At 44.7% G+C, this 19,064-nt stretch overlaps 1 protein-coding gene across 4 annotated transcripts in view; it reads right to left on the minus strand.

Annotated features, from left to right (window-relative positions):
- Window positions 1-19,064, minus strand: part of LOC129830464 (metabotropic glutamate receptor 7-like) — a 129,327-nt gene that overhangs the window by 25,229 nt on the left and 85,034 nt on the right. The gene's annotated exons all lie outside the window — the stretch shown is intronic.

Raw genomic sequence — 19,064 nt, forward strand, 5'->3', positions numbered from 1 at the left:
TCACCTGGAATGCATTTTAATTAACATGTGTGCCTTGTTAAAAGTTAATTTGTGGAATTTCTTTCCTGCTTCAAGCATTTGAGCCAATCCGTTGTGTTGTGATAAGGTATTGGTGGTACACAGAAGATAGTCCTATTTGGTAAAAGACCAAGTCCATATTATGGCAAGAACAGCTCAAATAAGCAAAGAGAAACGGCAGTCCATCTCTGTTTTAAGGCATGAAGGTCAGTCAATCTGGAAAATTTCAAGAACTTTGACAGTTTCTTTAAGTGCAGCCTAAATAAATGCTTCACAGAGTTCAAGTAACAGACACATCTCAACGTCAACTTTTCAGAGGAGACTGCGTGAATTGCTGCAAAGAAACCACTACTAAAGGACACCAATGAGAAGAAGAGACTTGCTTGGGCCAAGAAACACGAGCAATGGACCTTTGAAATCTGTCCAAATTTGAGATTTTTGGTTCCAACCGCCATCTCTTTGTGAGACATAGAATAGCTGAACGGAGGATTTCCGCATGTGTGGTTCCCACCATGAAGCATGGAGGAGGACGTGTGATGGTGTTGGGGTGCTTTACTGGTGACACTGTCTGTGATTTATTTAGAATTCAAGGCACACTTAACCAGCATGGCTCCCACAGCATTCTGCAGCGATACACCATCCCATCCGGTTTGCGCTTCGTGGGACTATCATTTGTTTTTCAACATGACAATGACCCAACACGCCTCCAGGCTGTGTAAGGGCTATTTGACCAAGAAGGAGAGTGATGGAGTGCAGATGACCTGGCCTCAACATTCCCCTGACCTTAACCCAACTGAGATGGTTTGGGATGAGTTGGACCGCATATTGAAGGAAAAGCAGTGCTCAGCATATGTGGGAACTCCTTCAAGACTGTTTGAAAAGCATTCCTTATGAAGCTGGTTGAGAGATTGCCAAGAGTGTGCAAAAATGTAATAAAGGCAAAGGGTGACTACTTTGAAGAATCTCAAATATTTACATTTACATTTTAGTCATTTAGCAGACGCTCTTATCCAGAGCAGTAGAGTGCATACAGTAGAGTGCATACATTTTATTACATTTTTATTTATTTTTTTACATACTGAGACAAGGATATCCCTACCGGCCAAACCCTCCCTAACCCGGACGACGTTATGCCATCTGTGCGTCGCCCCACGGACCTCCCGGTTGCGGCCGGCTGCGACAGAGCCTGGGCGCGAACCCAGCCCAGCCTGGGCGCGAACCCAGAGACTCTGGTGGCGCAGCTAGCACTGCGATGCAGTGCCCTAGACCACTGCGCCACCCGGGAGGGTGTATATATATAAATATATATATATATAAATATATTTTGATTTGTTTAACATTTTTTGGATTACTACATGATTCCATGTGTGTTATTTCGTAGTTTTGATGTCTTTACTATTATTCTACAATATAGAAAACAGTAAAAATAACAAGAAACCCTTGAATGTAGGTGTGTTCAAACTTTTGACTTGTACTGTACAGTATACAGTAGTTGCAGTACGACAGAATCCGCTTTAGAATGAAATTGAAACAACAGAAAACACACACAGGGGTAGTAGTCAACAATCTGTCACGTTTGCTTCCAACAGACAGAGAATAGAGTTGACATACTGCATCTATTTGTTGACAAGGTGTTGACATAGTACACTGAGAGCAGTTGGTATGTCAGGACTACAAAACTGTCTTGTTCCACGCACATTGCAGTACAAAGAATCTCCCCCCACCCCACACACACACACAGTCAGTAAGCAAATAATTAAGCAGTGTGACTCTCCTTGCAGATAGGAAGCCATTACAAATTCCATTGTATTTTACGTTTCCTGTTATTTCCAAGGGAACAAAATGATCTGTGTAGACAGCTTTGTGAGAGATGAAAGATTCATACATTCGCATGGGGCTCTGAACTAAGACATGACAAAAGTGCATTGCTGCTGTACTGTGTCGAGCAGTGTGGGTGGACTGGGGGCTCTCTTTCCTTCACTCTCTTGAGCTCTGTCTCCAGCGCAGCAGGGAGAACAACAAAGACAACTCACACAGGCACGCACACACGGCCACACAAACATGTATATTCACATACTCTAACATATACACATGTGAACATGCTCGCGTGCAGGCGTACGTGCACACACACAGCCCAGCCAGGATACAGTAAATAGCACAGAGATTTGCTGTGATGTAAAGGACTTATGTAAAAATACTACAAGTACAACTTAAGTGCCTTTTTGTGGTATCTGTATTTTACTTTACTATTTATATTTTTGACACATTTTCAAATCAAATCAAATATTATTAGTCACATGTGCCAAATACAACAGGTGTAGACCTTAGAGTGAAATGCTTACTTACAAGCCCCTAACAAACAATGCAGTTTAAAAAATATGATAAGAAATAAAGGAACAAGTAATTAAAGAGCAGCAGTAAAATATCAATAGCCACGCTATATACAGGGGGTAGCGGTACAGAGTCAATGTGTGGGGGCACCGGTTAGTCAAGGTAATTGAGGTAATATGTACATGTAGGTAGAGTTATTCAAGTGACTATAAATAGATAATAACAGAGAGTAGCACTGGCGTAAAAGAGGGGGGGGCAATGTAAATAGTCTGGGTAGAAATTTGATTAGATGTTCAGGAGTCTTATGGTTTGGGGGAAGAAGCTGTTTAGAAGCCTCTTGGACTTAGACTTGGCGCACCGGTACAGCTTGCCGTGTGGTAGCAGAGAGAACAGTCTATGACTAGGGTGGCTGGAGTCTTTGACAATTTTTAGGGCCTTCCTCTGACACCGCCTGGTATAGAGGTCCTGGATGGCAGGAAGCTTGGCCCCAGTGTTGTACTGGGCCGTTCACATTACCCTCCGTAGTTCCTTGTAGTAGGAGGCCGAGCAGTTGCCATACCAGGTAGTGATGCAGCCCGTCAGGATGCTCTCCATGGTGCAGCTGTAGAACCTTTTGAAGATCTGAGGACCAATGCCAAATCTTTTCAGTCTTCTGAGGGGGAATACGTTTTGTCGTGCACTCTTCACGGCTGTCATGTTGCGCTTGGACCATGTTAGTTTGTTGGTGATGTGGACAAGCTCTCGACCTGCTCCACTGCAGCCCCGTCGATGAGAATGGGGGTGTGCTCGGTCCTCCTTTTCCTGTAGTCCACAATCATCTCCTTTGTCTTGATCACATTGAGGGAGAGGTTGTTGCCCTGGCACCACACAGCCAGGTCTCTGACCTCCCCCCTATAGACTGTCTAATCGTTGTCGGTGATCAGGCATACCACTGTTGTGTCATTGGTAAACGTAATGATGGTGTTGGAGTCGTGCCTGGCTGGGAAGTCATGAGTGAACAAGGAATACAGGAGGGGACTGAGCACGCACGCCTGAGGGGCCCCTGTATTGAGGGTCAGCGTGGCGGATGTATTGTTACCTACCCTTACCACCTGGGGGCTGCCCATCAGGAAGTCCGGGTTCCAGTTGCAGAGGGAGGTGTTTAGTCCCAGGGTCCTTATCTTATTGATGAGCTTTGAGGGCACTATGGTGTTGAACACTGAGCTGTAGTCAATGAATAGCATTCTCACATAGGTGCTCCTTTTGTCCAGGTGGGAAAGGGCAGTGTGGAGAGCATAAGAGAATGCATCATCTGTGGATCTGTTAGGGCGGAATGCAAATTGGGGTGGGTCTAGGATTTCTGGGATAATGGTGTTGATGTGAGCCATGACCAGTCTTTCAAAGCACTTCATGGCTACAGACGAGAGTGCTACGGGTCTGTAGTCATTTAGACAGGTTACCTTAGTGTTCTTGGGCACAGGGGACTATGGTGGTCTGCTTGAAACATGTTGGTATTACAGTCTCGGACAGGGAGAGGTTGAAAATGTCAGTGAAGACATGCCAACCAGTTGGTCAGCGCATGCTCGCAGTACACGTCCTGGTAATCCGTCTGGCCCTGCGACCTGTTTAAAGATCTTACTCACAACGGCTGCGGCGAGCGTGATCACACAATCGTCCTGAACAGCTGGTGCTCTCATGCATGTTTCAGTGTTATTTGTCTCGAAGCGAGCGTAGAATTAGATTAGCTCATCTGGTAAGCTCGTTTCACCGGGCATCTCTCGGCTGTGCTTTCCTTTGTAGTCTTGAATAGTTTGCAAGCCCTGCCACATCCAACGAGCGTCGGAGCCGGTGTAGTACGATTCGATCTTAATCCTGTATTGATGCTTTGCCTGTTTGATGGTTCGTCAGAGAGCATAGCGGGATTTCTTACACGCTTCAGGGTTAGAGTCCCGCTCCTTGAAAGTGGCAGCTCTAGTCTTTAGCTCAGTGCAGATGTTGCCTGGAATCCATGGCTTCTGGTTGGGGTACATACGGTCATTGTGGGGACGACATCATCAATGCACTTATTGATGAAGCCAATGACTGATGTGGTTTACTCCTCAAAGCCATCGGAAGAATCCCGGAACATATTTCAGTCTGTGCTTGCAAAACAGTCCTATAGCTTAGCATTTGCTTCATCTGAACACTTATTTTATTGCCCAAGTCACTGGTGCTTCCTGCTTTAATTTTTGCTTGTAATCAGGAATCAGGGGGATATAATTACAGTGCCTTGCAAAAGTATTCATCCCCCTTGGCGTTTTTCCTATTTTGTTGCATTACAACCTGTAATTTCAATGGATTTTTATTTGGATTTCATGTAATGGACATACACAAAATAGTCCACATTGGTGAAGTGAAATGAAAAAATAACAGAAAAGTGGTGCGTGCATATGTATTCACCCCCTTTGCTATGAAGTCCCTAAATAAGATCTGGTGCAAACAATTACCTTCAGAAGTCACATAATTAGTTAAATAAAGTCCACCTGTAAGCAATCTAAGTGTCACATGATCTGTCATATCTTTCCATAGGACCACTTTAAGCCGTACACTCCACAGAGCTGGGCATTACGGAAGAGTGGCCAGAAAAAAGTCATTGCTTCAATAAAAAAAATAAGCAATCACGGTTGGTGTTTGCCAAAAGGCATGTGGGAGACTCCCAAACATATGGAAGAAGATACTCTGGTCAGATGAGACTAAAATTGAGCTTTTTGTCCATCAAGGAAAACTCTATGTCTGGCGCAAACCCAACACCTCTCATCACCCCAAGATGGCAGGGACTGGGAAACTGGTCAGAATTTAAGGAATGATGGATGGCGCTAATTACAGGGAAATTTTTGAGGGAAACCTGTTTCAGTCTTCCAGAAATTTGAGACTGGTATGGAGGTTCACATTCCAGCAGGACAATGACCCTAAGTGTACTGCTAAAGCAACACTCGGATGGTTTAAGGGGAAACATTTAAATGTCTTGGAATGGCCTAGTAAAATCCCAGAACTCAATCCAATTGAGAATCTTAAAGATTGCTGTACAGCAGCAGAACCCATCCAACTTGAAGGAGCTGGAGCAGTTTTGCCTTGAAAAAATGGGCAAAAATCCCAGTGGCTAGATGTGCCAAGCTTATAGAGACATACCCCAAGAGACTTGAAGCTGCAATTGCTGCAAAACGTGGCTCTACAAAGTATGGACTTTGGGGGGGGGTGAATGCACGCTCAAGTTTTCATTTTTTTGCCTTTTTTCTTGTTTGTTTCACACCCCAAACATTTTTGCATCTTCAAAGTGGTAGGCATGTTGTGTAAATAAAATGATACAACCCCCCCCCAAAAAATCTATTTTAATTCCAGGTTAAGGCAACACAATAGGATAAATGCCAAGGGGGTGAATACTTTCGCAAGCCACTGTATGGTCAGATTTGCCAAATGGAGGTGGAGGGAGAGCTTTGTACGCGTCTCTGTGTGTGGAGTAAAGGTGGTTTAGAGTTTTTTTCACTCTAGTATTGTGATACCAGATATTATGCACCAGCTGTTGTTTACAAATATACATAATTCGCCACCCATTTTCTTACCAGACGCTGATACAGTGTATTACCAGCCAGCTGTATGTAGATAATGTCGTAGTTTTTCCACGACTTCTTGATGCATAAGATATTCGTTTTTAATGTCCCGTTGGTAATTTAATCTTCCTCATAGGTCGTCTATTTTATTTTCCAATGGTTGCACGTTAGCTAGTAGAACGGAAGGAAGTGGAAGTTTATTCAATCGCCTATGAATTCTCAGAAGGTAGCCTGACCTCCGCCCTCTTTTTCTCTGTCTTCTCTTCATGCAAATGACAGGGATTTGGGCCTGTTCCCAGTAAAACAGTGTGTCCCTCACGTCAGGCTCGTCGGGAACAGTGAATCAAAAAAAAGCTTCTGCCAGTTCTTGGTGAGTAATCGCTGTTCTGACGGTAGCAGCAACATTATGTACAAAATAAGTTTACAAAATAAGTTACAAACAACGCAAAAAAACGAACAAAAACACAGTTGGATAGGAACACGTAAACGTCAGCCATCATCTCCGGCGCCATGATACAAAAGTAAAGAAAATAATGTCATGTAATGTAAATACTACATTTATTTTCCCTGTCACCAAAAAGTACTCGTTACATTTCGAATGCCTAGGACATGAAAATGGTCCAATTCACACACATATCAAGAGAACATCCCTGGTCATCCGTACTGCCTCTGATCTGGCAGATTCACTAAACACAAATGCTTCGTTTTGAAATTATTTCTGAGTGTTGGAGTGTGCCCGTAAACTTGAAAAACAAAAAAATTGTGCCGTTTGGTTTGCTTAATACAAGGAATGTGAAATTATTTCTAGTTTTACTTTTGATACATATGTATATCTGAATAACTACATTTACTTTTGATACTTAAGTATATACTTTTACTCAAGAAGTATTTTACTGAGTGACTTTCACTTTTACTTAATTATGAATATTGGGTACTTTTTCCACCACTGGAGATTTGGCTGTCATTTGGCTGATACAGGAGTACTAATGTTGGCTTACAAGTAGAAAGGTTATTGAATACTGCATCAGTGGGGGTAAACAGAGTAAAGGCACATTTTGTGAGCTGAGCATTCCTCTGTGACAGTCTTATTGCAAGTGTATTTGTCACGCCCTGACCTTAGAGATCCTTTTTATTCTCTATTTTGGTTAGGTCAGGGTATGACTAGGGTGGATAGTCTAGTTTTTTCATTTCTATGTTGGTCTGCAACCCGTAACCTCCAGCGATGGTTCGCAGTCCGGAACCTCCAGCGACGGTTCGCAGTCCGGAGCCTCCAGTGAGGATCCATGGCCCGGAGCCTCCTGTGAGGATCCACGGTCCGGTTCCATCGGCGACGATCCACGGTCCGGAGCCTCCGGCGACGATCTACGGTCCGGAGTTCCCGGTGACGACCCACGGTCCGGAGCCTACGGCGACGATCCATAGTCCGGAGCTTCTGGCGACGGTCTACGGTCCGGAGTTCCCGGCGACGATCCACGGTCCGGAGATTCCGGCGACGATCCACAGTCCGGAGATTCCGGCGACAATCCCTGCACCAGAGTCGCCAACGAAGATGGCGGGGCCGCGAGCAGAGCCGGGTCTACGTCCCGCACCGGAGCCGCCACCGAGGCTAGATTCCCACCCGGACACTCCCCTATAGAGTCAGATTTTGCGGCCAGAGTCTGCACGTTTGGCGGGGCGGGGGGGGGGGGGGGGGGGATACTGTCACACCCTGACCTTAGAGATCCTTTTTATTCTCTATTTTGGTTAGGTAAGGGTGTGACTAGGGTAGGTAGTCTAGTTTTTTCATTTCTATGTTGGCCTGGTATGGTTCCCAATCAGAGGCAGCTGTCTATCGTTGTCTCTGATTGGGGATCATATTTAGGCAGCCTTTTCCCACTGGGTTTGTGTGGGATCTTGTCTATGTATAGTTGCCTGCGAGCACTACATCAGCTTCACGTATCGTTGATCCTTTATTGTTTTTGTGAGTTTCATTATTAAAGTTGTGGAACTCTACGCACGCTGCGCCTTGATCCATTAATTCAACCAACGATCGTGACAGTATTACAGGTAATATATATGTTCAGCAACAAATTACAGAAACAGCATATCTGCTTTTTTCTGATTGCTGTGAGAAGCACTTCAGGCTAAATATTGTACTTTTGTACATATGGAAAAAAAGTGCTATCAAGAACCGAAAAGGGTTCTTTGGCTGTCCCCATAGGAAAACCGTTGAAGAACTCTTTTTGATTCTAGGTAGAATCCTTTTGGTTCCAGGTAGGACCCTTTTGGGTTCCATGTAGAACCCTTTCCACTGAGGATTCTATATGGAAACCAAAATAATTCTACCTGGAACGAAAAAGGGTTCTACCTGGAACCAAAAAGAGTTCTCCTTGGGGACAGCCAAAGAACTCTTTTGGAACCCTTTTTTGTAAGAGTGAATGAATTGTGCGGACCCATTGACAAATAGCAAGGTAACTCGTAAGGAAGACTGGGGAACAAAGTAACACAGCATCAGTAGCAACAACAAAATGTTTTTCAGTGTGTTAATTAATGCTTGGTTAGTGTATCTACACACCTATGAATTTTTGCTTAAATCCATTGATACATTTTTTTTTACTGACAACAAATTGTTTTTCAGGCAGAATTCAGAATATTCTTGCTGCCTCTCTGTTTTTATTATTGACCTGTGGAACATTCCCCATGTATCTAATTATATATAATTTTTATCAGTAAGAAAGGGTATTTTGATTGGTATAGTTGATAAGACTTAGCCCCTTACCCAAAATTCCATTATGATATACAATGGCACTTCTTTACATCAAGTTTGCCAGTACAACTAAGATAATACCTTAGAAAAATTTAAAAAGGCAAATGTAGATAATACCTTTGAAAAATGAAAAATGTATTAAATGTATACATTTTGGCTACTCCATTTTTGGTCAATATGACATGCGTAAAATATCAAATTAATAACCTGTTGAGGATGGGGGCGCTGTTGAGACTATTTATGCTAATCGGGTAATTTTTGAAACGGCTTCCCACAAAATCCTTGATCGTACAATATGCATATTATTATTATTATTGGATAGAAAACAGTCTATAGTTTCTATAGGAGTTGAAATTTTGTCTCTAAGTGGAACAGAGCCCATTCTACAGCAATTTCCCTGACATGGAGTCAGATTTCAGAAATGTTGGCCACTGTTCTGGAGTCAGTTAAAAGGGCACTGTTATTGCTATGACTATACGGACACTGCTTACGTCTTCCCCTGGATGCCTTTACGTGATGACGATTTCAATGGGGTCGATTGCGCGTTCACAGGCACTACAAATGAAAAAACCCTGTAGCTAGCAAGTCTTTTCTTGGTGCGTAACGCGCGTGGAGGACACCGACCCGCTCTTGTTCCAAGCGTTAGTTTAGCCTGTTATATTTCTCCGGTCATCTTTTTACTCGTTATAGGAGTTAAAAACATCATAAGGTAGTTAATTTAAAGCGTTTTATAGCAATTTATATCCGTTTAGTGCGATTTTGGGACATTTATTTTTGAAACGCTGTGAATAGCTGGGCACGCTTTTCAGTTCATCCCGAACGCAGTTGGCATTTCCACATGGCAAGAGGACAGCTTTCCACCAAAAGACGATTACTCCCAAGAAAGGATCCTTTGCCCAAGATACTGATGGAAGAACAGCTCAAAGTAGGACATTTTTATTATGATAAATCGTGTTTCTGTCTAAACATTTTAGTGGCTTAGGACGCCATGTTTTTTGACGTAGCTTCGCTTGGCGCAAACTGTATTGAAAAGTAAGGATAAATTAAAAAATGTAATTCCGCAATTGTATTAAGAATTAAATTGTCTATCAATCCCTGTCCACCCTATATTTTTTAGTCACGTTTATGAGTATTTATGTATAAGAGTAGATCACTGTCTAAGTGGCGCAAGGACATTTTCTGACCAGCTGAGCTACATTTCACATTGTCTAACCATGATTTTGGTGGCTAAATATAAACATTTTCGATCAAACTCTATATGGATTGTGTAATATGATGTTACAGGAGTGTCATCTGAAGAATTCTGAGAAGGTTAGTGAAAAAATTAATATATTTTTGGCGATGTTGACGTTATCGCCCACTTTGGCTAGAATCAATGCTGGGCTGCTATGTGCTATGTGCTATGCTAATATAACGATTTATTGTGTTTTCGCTGTAAGACACTTAGAAAATCTGAAATATTGTCTGTATTCACAGGATCTGTGTCTTTCGATTCGTGTATGCTGTGTATTTTTACGAAATGTTTGATGATTAGTAAGTAGGTAAACACGTTGCTCATAGTAATTATTCTAGTCCATTTGTGACGGTGGGTGCAATTGTAACCTATGCCATCTACCTGAAATATGCACTTTTTTCTAACAAAACCTATCCCATACCATAAATATGTTATCAGACTGTCATCTGATGAGTTTTTTTCTTGGTTAGGGGCTATAAATATCTTAGTTTAGCCGAATTGGTGATAGCTACTGGTGTTGGTGGACAAATAAAAGATGGTGGATTATGCTAATGTGTTTTTAGGTAATAGATGTACATCTTTACATATTGTGTCTTCCCTGTAAAACATTTTAAAAATCGGACATGTTGACTGGATTCACAAGATCTGTGTCTTTCATTAGCTGTATTGGACTTTAATGTGTGAAAGTTAAATATTTAAAAAAAATATTTTTTTTGAATTTCCCGGCACTGGCTTTTCAGTGGGGGGGGGGGGGGGGGTGTGCCGCTAGCGGCACGCTCATCCTAGACAGGTTGTTGTCAATATAGTGCATTTTCATTCAAATATCAGTTTCAAATTATAAATACACCACTGGTCAAAAAGTTGTATTTCTTTTGTATGTAGAATAATAGTGAAGACATCAAAACTATGAAATAACACATATGGAATCACGTAGTAACAAAAAAAGTGTTAAACCAATCAAAATATATTTTATTTTTGTGATTCTTTAAATCGCCACGCTTTGCCTTGATGACATCTTTGCACACTCTTGGCATTCTCTCAACCAGCTTCATGAGGAAGTCACCTGGAATGCGTTTCAATTAACAGGTGTACCTTAAAAGTTAATTTGTGGACTTTATTTCCTTCTTAATGCATTTGAACCAATCAGTTGTATAGTGACAAGGTAGGGGGTATACAGAAGATAGCCCTATTTGGTAAAAGACCAAGTCCATATTATGTCAAAAAACAGCTCAAATAAGCAAAGAAAAACGACAGTCCATCATTACTTTAAGACATGAAGGTCAGTCAATACGGAAAATTTAAGAACTTTGAAAGTTTCTTCAAGTGCAGTGGCAATAACCATCAAGTGCTCTGATGAAACTGGCTCTCATGAGGACTGCCACAGGAATGGATAACCCAGATTTACCTCTGCTGCAGAGGATTAGTTCATTAGATTTACCAGCCTCAGAAATTGCAGCCCAAATAAATGCTTCACAGAGTTCAAGTAACAGACACATCTCAACTTTATGTGTTCAAAGGAGACCGCGTGAATCAGGCCTTCATGGTTGAATTGCTGCAAAGAAACCACTACTAAAGGACACCAATAATAAGAAGAGACTTCCTTGGGCCAAAAAACACGAGCAATGGACATTAGAACGGTGGAAATTTGGGATTTTTGGTTCCTTCCAGCAAGTCTTTGTGAGACTCGGTGTGGGTGAACAGATGATCTCCACATGAGTATTTCCCATCGTAAAGCATGAAGAAGGGGGGTGTTATGGTGATGGGGTGCTTTGCCGGTGACACTGTCTGTGATTTATTTAGAATTCAAGGCACACTTAACCAGCATGGCTACCACAGCATTCTGCAGCGATACGCCATCCCAATGACTCAACACACCTCCACGCTGTGTAAGGGCTATTTTACCAAGAAGGAGAGTGATGGAGTGCTGCATCAGATGACCTGGCCTCCATAATCTCCCGACCTCAACCAAATTGAGATGGTTTGGGATGAGTTGGACCACAGAGTGAAGGAAAAGCAGCCAACAAGTGCTCAGTATATATGGGAACTCCTTCATGACAGCTGGAAAAGCATTCCAGGTGAAGCTGGAAATCAAAATATAAGATATATTTTGATTTCTTTAACATTTTTTTGGTTACTACATGATTCTTTATGTGTTATTTCATAGTTTTGATGTCTTCACTATTATTCTATAATGTAGAAAATAGTAACAATCAAGAAAAACCCTTGCATGAGTAGGTGTTCTAAAACTTTGGACCGGTAGTGTATTATTAATTAACATTTTTACAGTGTTACATTTAACCCTGCCTTTAGGGTCAATTGTAACATTTCATTTCCGCCACTTTCAGTTGAATTTTAAATGACTGGTGTACTAGAAACGTATAGTTAGTGTAATGGTAGCTGAGATATATGCATGTTGTTTGTATGAAACAACTAAACCGAGAACACACCAGGTCTGATGCGTTTTTCCCTCCACTTTTCCCCAAAAATTGCAGAACGTCTCCAACACTGCTGCGGTCATTCTCAGTGGCAATATGTTGTTCAAAGTGATTGGAGAGCACGCAGTAAGGAGAGAAAGATCATATACTAAGGAAAAAATTACTGAAAATATTAGGATAGGTTGCTCATCCAATAGGATGAATCATTAAAGGAGCTTGGCTACACTTCATTCAGTTGCACCCCATTTAATAAGAGAGGACATGCGAAACTAGCACCTGTCATGATTCCTCGCACATATGCTGACTATCATGACACTTGCTGCCTACAGTTATCTTTCTATCTGATTAAAGAGATGAAGTCCAGACAGGCTAGGCCTATTTTAGGAAACTCTCTGAATGGAGATAGATAATTAGCGAACTCATACACGCACACCCACCCTCCTAAAAGGACCCATCAATCAAAGCCGCCTGGAGCACATCTCCCTTAGGCACATAAGGGAGCGAACGGAATATACACAATTGTTACCTGGAGGGAAATGGGAGAGGGTCATGCTTTTTCAATTTCAGTTAGGATGAGGGTGTAGTATATATTCCGCCAAAGTCGGCTCCTCTCCTTGTTCGGGCGGCGGTCGACGTCACCGGTTTTCTAGCCATCGCCGCTCCATTTTTCATTGACCCAATTGTTTTGTCTTGTTCCCTGCACACCTGGTTTACATTCCCCAATCACACTGCAAGTGTTTATTCCTCTGTTCCCCCTCATGTCTTCGTGTGATATTGTTTCTGTTACGTGTTATTTGTGACGCGCCAGACTGGTGTTCTTATATTCCGTGTTGTTCACAAGGTATGTTTATTTGGTAAACATAATGTTTGTGACTGTTTGCACGGTTTTGCACTTTTGCCAATTGGCTGGAAGTTTCGACGCGGTGGCATCCGTCTGTTGGTTTCTCCTGCCTCAATAAAGTGTGCGCCTGTTCACAACCCTCTGCTATCCTGCACCTGACTTCTTTACCAGTATGCATACCCGTGACAAGGGGAGTGTCATGTAATTTGCAATCGATTAAATGTCAAACTGCTTTGGGTTTGATAATTGTAACGTCCTGACCAGAGTTCTTATGTGTTTTGCTTGTTTAGTGTTGGTCAGGACGTGAGCTGGGTGGGAATTCTATGTTGTGTGTCTAGTTCGTCTGTTTCTGTGTCCAGACTAATATGGTTCTCAATCAGAGGCAGGTGTCAATCGTTGTCCCTGATTGAGAATCATATATAGGTGGCTTGTTTTGTGTTGGGGATTGTGGGTGGTTGTTTCCTGTCTCTGTGTTTGTGTTCTGCACCAGATAGGACTGTTATCGGTTTGCCACATTTTGTTATTTTGTTGTTTGTTAAGTGTTCACTGTTTATTAGTGTTATTAAATATGTTGAGCACTGGCTACGCTGCGTGTTGGTCCGATCCCTGCTACACTCTCTCTTCTAGTGAAGAGAGGGAAGGCTGCCGTTACAATAATTAGCTTATTATATCTCAATGTTTGAGATGCCCCTCATCACTGATTCTCTGCTATCAAGTCTGGTCTCAATCAAATGATCCTAACTATAGGCCTAGGCTATAAGAAGAGCAAATATCGGAGAAGCACAGGGCAAAGTTACATTTCTAAGAAAATGTACTTCCTTCCTGAGTTTTTGTGCTGCTGGGGTTGTGTATATAAAAAAACTAGCCACATATCTACAACGCAAAATCCATGTGTACGTGTGTGTATAGTGCGTATGTTATGATGTGTGTGTGTATGTATGAATGTGTCTGTGCCTATGTTTGTGTTTCTTCAGTCCCCGCTGTTCCATAAGGTGTATTTTTCTCTATGTAGTACTGTGTGCCTCCCATCGTCTGTTCTGGACTTGGGGACTGTGAAGAGACCTCTGGTGTTAAGGCTTGTGGGGTATGCATGTGTGTCCAAGCTGTGTGCTAGTCGTTTAAACAGACAGCTCGGTACCTTCAGCTTGTCAACACCTCTTACGAAAACAAGTAATGAGGAAGTCAATCACTCTTCCACGTTGAGCCATGAGAGACTGACATGCATGTCATTAATGTTAGCTCTCCGTGTACTTTTCAGGGCCAGCCGTGCAGCCCTGTTCTGAGCCAACTGCAATTTTCCCAAGTCCCTCTTCGGTGCACCTGACCACACGACTGAACAGTAGTCCAGGTGCAACAAAACCAGGCCTGCCTTGTTTATAGTTTATAGTGTTGTAAAGAAGTCAGAAAAACATTTTATTATGGACAGACTTCTCCCCATCTTATCTACTGTTGTATCAATATGTTTTGACCATGACAGTTTACATGACAGTGCACATTTGTGGCCTGCTGGAGGTCATTTTGCAGAGCGCTGGCAGTGCACCTCCTTGCACAAAGGCGGAGGTAGCGGTCCTGCTGCTGGGTTGTTGCCCTCCTACGGCCTCCTCCACGTCTCCTGATGTACTGGCCTGTCTCCTGGTAGCGCCTGCATGCTCTGGACACTACGCTGACAGATCCGGCAAACCTTTTTGCCACAGTTCGCATTGATGTGCCATCGTGGATGAACTGCACTACCTGAGCCACTTGTGTGGGTTGTAGACTCCGTCTCATGCTACCACTAGAGTGAGAGCACCGCCAGCATTCAAAAGTGACCAAAACATCAGCCAGGAAGCATAGGAACTGAGAAGTGGTCTGTGGTCACCACCTGCAGAATCACTCCTGTTTTGGGGGGTGTCTTGCTAATTGCCTCTAATTTCCACCTTTTGTCTATTCCATTTGCACAACAGCATGTGAAATTTATTGTCAATCAGTGTTGCTTCCTAAGTGGACAGTTTGATTTTACAGAAGCGTGATTGACTTGGAGTTATATTGTGTTGTTTAAGTGTTCCCTTTATTTTTTTGAACAGTGTATTAATTCATTTCTAACTTACACATCTCTCTGCCTTCTTCACTGTTCCCTTCTGGCCCAATTCACTCATCTTCGCTGGCAACTTCACTGGCCTATCTCTTCCCCCCCTCTCTAGCTCTTAACGAGTAGCCTACACTCTTAAGAAAAAAGGTGCTATCTAGAATCTAAAAGGGTTCTTCGGCTGTCACCATAGGAGTACCCTTCTAAGAACCCTTTTTGGCTCCAGGTACAACTCTTTTGGGTTATATGTAGAACCCTTTCCACAGAGGTATCTGGAACCAAAAAGTGTTCTACCTGGAACAAAAAGGGTTCTTCTGTGGGGACAGCCGGAGAACCCGTTTGAAACCCTTTTTTTCTGAGTGCATATATAGACAACGAAGAGTAATATAGTTTGAAACTCATTTTGAGCAATTATTTTTACACTAATAGGCCTAGACTTATTCGAGGAGAGAAGCATCGATCGATCCTCTTGCTTGCTGAGTGCCTGTAAAAGAGGCTACAGCATTGGCAATGAACTGGCAGGGAAGTTAGAATGGCGAGAGCGACGTGTAGCTCTGGTGTGACGTGATCACATTGGTTAGATTGATACATTCCTGCACTGGTGGATTGCAAACATAAAAAACAGGCACAGAGAAATTCATTAATCAATTCACACAACAAAGCCACAGACCTGTCAGTGCGCGGCCTGCCAATGGCAGTGTCCTAGAAAATAATTTATATTGGTCAACAACTTATTTTCGCATGTGAAAAGATGTCAAAATCAAACCTATTTAGAATAAATAATTCACGCAGTATGATATTTTGCAATTGGTGTAAACAACATCATAGATGAATAAGACGTGTTTGAGAGTCCAGTGCCTCTGACTCTGCATGTTCATGCTTCTATCTTTTCTCCCACCTTTTCCTGTTTTTATCTGTACATAATGAATTACAATTTTATTTATTTATTTATTTTATTTTACCGTTATTTTACCAGGTAAGTTGACTGAGAACACGTTCTCATTTGCAGCAACGACCTGGGGAATAGTTACAGGGGAGAGGAGGGGGATGAATGAGCAAATTGTAAACTGGGGATTATTAGGTGACCATGATGGTTTGAGGGCCAGATTGGGAATTTAGCCAGGACACCGGGGTTAACACCCCTACTCTTACGATAAGTGTCATGGGATCTTTTAATGACCTCAGAGAGTCAGGACACCCGTTTAACGTCCCATCCGAAAGACGGCACCCTACACAGGGCAGTGTCCCCAATCACTGCCCTGGGGCATTGGGATATTTTTTAGACCAGAGGAAAGAGTGCCTCCTACTGGCCCTCCAACACCACTTCCAGCAGCATCTGGTCTCCCATCCAGGGACTGACCAGGATGTAACGGCGTTCCTCTCTCTCTTCATAAGAAGAGGAGGATTAGTGATCGAGCCAAGGCGCAGCGGGTTGTGAATACATGATGAATTTTATTTATAAGACAAAACGAAACAAACTATACTTGAATAAACTAACAAAAATAACAAAACGAAAATAGACAGACTTAGTACGACGAACTGACATAACACACGCAGAACGAACGAACAATTACTTACTACAAAAACGCACGAACAAACCGAAAAAATCCTGTATGGTGTACCATCGACACAGACACAGGAGACAATCACCCACAAAAAAACAGTGAGAACACCCTACCTAAATATGACTCTTAATTAGAGGAGAACGCAAAACACCTGCCTCTAATTAAGAGCCATACCAGGCAACCAAAACCAACATAGAAACAGATAACATAGACTGCCCACCCAAAACACATGCCCTGACCTAAACACATACAAAAAAAAACATAAAACAGGTCAGGACCGTTACAGAACCCCCCCCTCAAGGTGCGAACGCCGGGCGCACCAGCACAAAGTCCAGGGGAGGGTCTGGGTGGGCAGTTGACCACGGTGGTGGCTCCGGCTCTGGACGCTGTCCCCACACCACCATAGTCACTCCCCGCTTCTGTCTTCCCCTCCCAATGACCACCCTAAAACTCACATCCCCTAAATAAACGGCCAGCACCGGGACAAGGGGCAGCACCGGGACAAGGGGCAGCACCGGGACAAGGGGCAGCACCGGGACAAGGGGCAGCACCGGGACAAGGGGCAGCACCGGGACAAGGGGCAGCACCGGGACAAGGGACAGGTCCCGGCTGATATACCCTGGCAGATCCTGGCTGAGGGACTCTGGCAGGTCTATGCAGGCTGACGGCTCTCGACGCTCATGGCAGGCTGACGGCTCTCGACGCTCATGGCAGGCTGACGGCTCTCGACGCTCATGGCAGGCTGACGGCTCTCGACGCTCATGGCAGGCTGACGGCTCTCGACGCTCATGGCAGGCTGACGGCTCTCGACGCTCATGGCAGGCTGACGGCTCTCGACGCTCATGGCAGGCTGACGGCTCTCGACGCTCATGGCAGGCTGACGGCTCTCGACGCTCATGGCAGGCTGACGGCTCTCGACGCTCATGGCAGGCTGACGGCTCTCGACGCTCATGGCAGGCTGACGGCTCTCGACGCTCATGGCAGGCTGACGGCTCTCGACGCTCATGGCTCGCTGGCGGCTCTGGCAGATCCTGTCTGGTTGGCGGCTCTGGCAGATCCTGTCTGGTTGGCGGCTCTTGCAGATCCTGTCTGGCGGGCGGCTCTGGCAGATCCTGTCTGGCGGGCGGCTCTAGCGGCTCCTGTCTGGCGGGCGGCTCTAGCGGCTCCTGTCTGGCGGACGGCTCTGTAGGCTCATGGCAGACGGGCGGCTTTGCAGGCTCATGGCAGACGGGCGGCTTTGCAGGCTCATGGCAGACGGGCGGCTTTGCAGGCTCATGGCAGACGGATGGCTCAGACGGCGCTGGGGAGACGGATGGCTCAGATGGCGCTGGGGAGACGGATGGCTCAGATGGCGCTGGGGAGACGGATGGCTCTGGCCGGATACGGCGCACTGTAGACCTGGTGCGTGGTGCCGGAACTGGAGGCACCGGGCTAAGGATAAGCACCTTCCTACTAGTGCGGGGAGCAGGGACAGGGCACACTGTACTCTCAAAGCCCACTCTATACCTGATGCGAGGTACCGGCACTGGTGACACCGGGCTGAGGACAAGCACATCAGGATTAGTAGGGGGAGAAGATACAGTGTGTTCAGGGCTCTGGAGACGCACAGGAGGCTTTGTGCGTGGTGCCGGAACTGGAGGCACCGAACTGGATACACGCACTACAGAGAGAGTGCGTGGAGGAGGAACTGGGTTCAGGAGACGCACTGGTAGCCTAGTGCGTAGTGTAGGCACTGTAGGTACTAGGCTGGGGCGGGGAGGTGGCGCCGGAAATACCGGACCGTGGAGGCGTACTGGCACTCTTGAGCATTGAGCCTGCCCAACCTTACCTGGTTGAATGCTCCCGGTCGCCCGACCAGTGCGTGGAGGTGGAATAACCCGCACCGGCCTATGTAGGCGAACCGGGGAAACCATGCGTAAGGCCGGTGCCATGTATGCCGGCCCGAGGAGACGCACTGGAGACCAGACGCGTTGAGCCGGCCTCATGACACCTGGCTCAATACCCAATCTAGCCCTACCAGTGCGGGGAGGTGGAATAACCCGCACTGGGCTATGCACTCGTACAGAAGACACCGTGCGCTCTACTGCGTAACACGGCGCCTGCCCGTACTCCCGCTCTCCACGGTAAGCCTGGGAAGTGGGCGCAGGTCTCCTACCTGCCCTTGGCCCACTACCTCTTAGCCTCCCCCCAAGAAATTTTTGGGTGTTACTTACGGGCTTTTTGGGCTTCCGTGCCAGACGCATTCCCTCATAGCTCCGGTTCC

Source organism: Salvelinus fontinalis, chromosome 31, assembly GCF_029448725.1.
Source record: "Salvelinus fontinalis isolate EN_2023a chromosome 31, ASM2944872v1, whole genome shotgun sequence".
Taxonomy (NCBI): domain Eukaryota; kingdom Metazoa; phylum Chordata; class Actinopteri; order Salmoniformes; family Salmonidae; genus Salvelinus; species Salvelinus fontinalis.